The sequence below is a fragment of the Chenopodium quinoa genome, unplaced genomic scaffold, assembly GCF_001683475.1.
Source record: "Chenopodium quinoa cultivar QQ74 unplaced genomic scaffold, ASM168347v1, whole genome shotgun sequence".
NCBI classification, from domain to species: domain Eukaryota; kingdom Viridiplantae; phylum Streptophyta; class Magnoliopsida; order Caryophyllales; family Amaranthaceae; genus Chenopodium; species Chenopodium quinoa.
In genome coordinates, this window is record NW_018745308.1 from 145,677 (window position 1) to 150,124 (window position 4,448).

A 4,448-nucleotide genomic window follows, 5' to 3' on the forward strand; every position below is an offset into this window, starting at 1 on the left:
GATTGTTTATCAAACATTCCAGGTTTATTGCATTATTAAAAATATATATTACTATAATTCTAGGCGTGATAAAAATCAATAATTTTACAAAATCATAAGATATGTCGACAAAATCAATAAGATATATATATTCTAATATTTAGATTATATTAGAATATAATCTTTTGAAATTTGAAAAATATACAGATTTTAAAATCTTCTATACAATAATAATAAGATAAGAAATTAGGAAAATATCCTTATTATAATTGGTGATTGAAATTTTTTTAAATAATATTTCTAATGTTAAAAGATATCCTAATAGATATTGATTCCATTATATTTATTTATATATATATAATCATTAAAATAGATTCATTTTAATTTTTGTACATGTTTAATATTTTGCAAAGGTCGTAAAGTACTTTAAAATAATTGGTTATTTCTAATATAATGTATGATCATAGTCATTTAATATTTAAAATGTATATAATAGGTAATGTCCAATCCGTATGTGGGTAAATTCCTTAAACACAAATACGATTTGGAATTCGGTCTCCTTTTTTTTGGATCAAACAGTGTTTCGAAGAAAAATCATACATTTTCTAATTAGATTATCTTGAAGAAAGTAGATTACCGAATTAAGAAAATAACAAGATATTAATGAATTATAAATCAGTAATGGTAATGTCCAAAAGAACTTGATGTCATCATATGTTTTTAATAATTACAATTTTCATAACAGGTAATGTCCTATCCTTTATTTGGGTAAAACATTTTACACAAACAGGATTTCAATTCGATTTCCCTTTTTTTGGATCAAACAAGGTTTCGAAAAAATAATGATGCGATTTCTTTTTCAGATGTTCATGACAAACCCCGATTATCGTAAAACTTAAAAATTGTTATTTCGATTATATAAAATCACCGTTTTTGCAAACGTTGACTGATTTAGTACAATCCAAACCTATTATTTAGAGATTTAAATCGCTGCCCAAATTCGCAACGACTACAACTTTTTGATATCTTAAAATTTCGCATTTGCTTTTTGAATCGATCCATATTGTTATTCGCTTTTGATGCGCAAGTGAATTTAATGGACATAGATCATGTGTTTGTGTTTAATCTCATCCATGAATGAAAAAACTTGAAGAACATTGATGAACTATGAAGAACATTGATGAACAATTTTTTTATTTGATTTTTTTTTAATTTAATCGTTTTTTTATTTTATTAAAATCTTATTTTAATAATTAAATTTCGAAAATGTAATTAAAATGATTTTCGTAAATTCAGTAATTAAATTTTGGAAAATAAAAAAAAGAATTAAAAAAGGAAATAACTAAAAATAAGGTTTGACCAAGTAAAAAAATAAATAAAAAATCGGCCAATGATAATTCAATATAGTGAAGGTCCAAATAAAGTGGACTATAGTAGAATTTTCGATTTTTTATACTTACTATTTTGTTTTAAAGATAAGTTTATGTAATTATCTGACATTGATAAACAAAGAGGGAGTTAATTAATTTATAAGGTTAAAAGTCTTCTGTTATCATATATACTCCCTCCGTTTCAAGTTACTCACAACAATTACCAAAAATGACCGTTTCACATTACTTGCAACAAGTTTTTTTTCCTTTTATAGTAAGTTTTTTAGTGTGATTTTACAAATATGCCCTTACTTTTGGTTTTAAACACCTTAATTAAACTTTTGATTTTATCTCATTAACTTAAACTCTACATTAATTAACTTAATCAATTCCCCCAAAATCATTCCCCTCCCAATTTAATTAAATTGCCAACCACCACCACTACCATCACCACCACTACCACCACCACCACCATACCCAGATTTTCTCTCTCTTTCTTCACCGATCTACCCACAATTCGACCACAACACCTCGCCGGAAGTCATGACGATGTCGGCCGTCCCCTCGCTTGTGGGTTTGGGTTCCAATTCTGGGTTGTGGGTTTTGGGTTCGAAATCTGGCCGGGTACGTGGGTGGTGGTGGGTTGTGGGTTTTGGTGTTTGATTAAATGAGAACAACCAGGATGAAAACCATGCATTTATCCTACTTCATTCAAGACTATAGTAAAGTATTCCATACATATTAAAAATAACAGAGGGGAGACAGGATCACCCTGTATTAGACCTCTTTTACCCTCAAAATACCCATGTAAAGTACCATTCACCATCACTGAATACTTTGGTGTTGACACACAAAGCATAATCCACTGAATGAACTGAGTCCCTTTTTTTGTAATTCCTATGATGCAATTGGAGCTTATCGTCAGAAAAGAATCCGTTTAGATAGTCCTTTGTGGCTCCGGTGGCAGCTAGATCAACGCATTATTGCTTCAAAAGAAGCTCCCATTGAAGTTCACTATGAATCTTTGGGCACCTATCATGAGATTTATGCGCATTATCTAATAAAAAGAAGTGTCAAAAAAGAAATTTGTTTTATATACATTCGAACTACTGTTGGTCATATTTCTCTTTATCGAGAAATTGAAGAAGCTATACAAGGATTTTGTCAAGCCTGCGCATAGGGTACTAAATCATATCGTATTTTTGAAATTCGAGTCTTTCGGGTTCAACTAGGATCATAGGGTGGATTCGTGGGTGGTTTCGTTGGTGGATTCGGGGGTGGATTCTGGGTGGTTTCGTGGGGGTTTCATGGGTAGATTCGTGGGTGGTTTTGTGGTAGTTTCTTGGTGGTTTCGTGGGTGAAATCAGGGGTCGATTCGTGGGTGGTTTCGTAGGTGGTTTGGTGGTGGTTTCGTGGTGGTTTTGTGGTGGTTTCGTGGTGGTTTTATGGTGGTTTCGTGGTGCTCGGTGGTGGACTGGTGGTGGTAGGTGTTGGTGGTGGTGCTTGGTGTTGGTGCTAGCTGTAGGTGGTGGTGGTGCTAGGTGTTGGTTTTGAGTTGGATTAGTACTTAAGTGTATCCCTAATTTTTCAATAATCAAGCTTATGATCTTTTGTTTAGGAGTCCGCAACTCCCTCCTTTGTTGCGAGTAACTTGAAACGGAGGGAGTATATTAGGGGTGAAAGTAGTTTGGATAAAAACCGAAAACCGATCCAAACAAAACCGAACTATTGGTTCGGTTTTTTCGGTTTTCGGTTTGGATTCGGTTCCAAAATCCTGAAACCGAATTATTTCGGTTTGGATTCGGTTCTGGGTCCTAAAAAACCGAAAACCGAAATCCAAACCGAAATGTTTAAAGCCCATATAGATTCCAGCCCAATTCCCCTACATATATATAGCAAACCCTAATATTCTCCTTCATTTTTTTGACTTTCGGCCACCTTCACTCCTCAATTCCTCTACTTCCTCACCAAAACCCTTCATTTCCTTCACTCCGACCACCGTATCTCACCACCGTATCTCACTCCGGCCACCGTATATTGTCTCCTTGGTCGAATATCAGTTCCTTTCTTCATATCTGGTGTTCGTAGACTTCGTACTCCCTCAATCCGCGACGCGCCACCACCTTCTGTCGCCACCACCTCTCTCAGTCACTCAAAGGTAAGGATTTTTTTATTTACTCCTCTTTTCCTCTTTCATTTGTTTTTTTGAATTGGGAATTTGAATTATGTTCGAATTAGGAATTTTGAGTTATTTCTGGGAAATTAATTTATTATGTTCGAATTGTGAAATTGAGTTATTAATTTATTATGTTCAAATTGGGAATTTTGATTTATCTCTGGGTTATTATGTTCGAATTGATTCCATTCAAATTGGTGATGTTTTGTTCAATCTTTATAATGATGTTTTGTTCTGTTATGTTCAAATTGGTGAGTACTTATGTTATTTTTGATAGATTCATTATTTTATGAGCCTTATTTTTGTAGTATAATGATTAATATCATATGTTTTTTTTTTCATTATGTCATATATATTATGTAACTTGTTTATTTTTTGAATGTTAGACTTGAAGAATATGAAAATTACTGATCCAATCAACCCAAACTTGGTTGAGCTTGATTGAATGCATGAAGAGTACGCTGCCAAGAAGAAGAAGCTAATGCCAGATTTGAATGAAGTTGCTGCCAATCTGTCATACTGTCATTTTATGTTTAAGATTACTGTTGTGTTTGACTGTCTATAATTTTTATTTTGGCTGGACAAACTTAAGTGTTGTAATTCGTGACATTAATTGTGGTGGTGGAAGCTTTGTCTAAAAATTTATGTTTTGCTCAGGAACAGGTACAAAAATTAGGTCTTTAAAAGGCCCAAAACTATTTGTCCAATAACAGCCTAGAATTCAAGGCCCAAAAATACAGCCCAAAGAAATTCGGTTCGGTTTGGATTCAATATCCAAAACCGAATTATTTCGGTTTGGATTGGATTGGATTGAATCCAAATTCGATTTGGATTCGGTTTCAAAAATCCAAAACCGAAATAATTCGGTTTGGATTCGGTTTGGGGTATAATCCAAACCGAATACCGAACTTTCACCCCTAGAG

The 4,448-nt window shown here is 33.2% G+C and overlaps 1 long non-coding RNA gene across 1 annotated transcript; it reads left to right on the forward strand.

Moving 5' to 3' along the window:
• The first annotated feature begins 3,279 nt into the window (after positions 1–3,279).
• On the forward strand, positions 3,280–4,166 carry LOC110712293. Its single transcript, XR_002509530.1, has 2 exons — positions 3,280–3,507; positions 3,912–4,166. It is a non-coding gene; the product is annotated as an uncharacterized LOC110712293 (long non-coding RNA).
• The last annotated feature ends 282 nt before the right edge of the window (positions 4,167–4,448 follow it).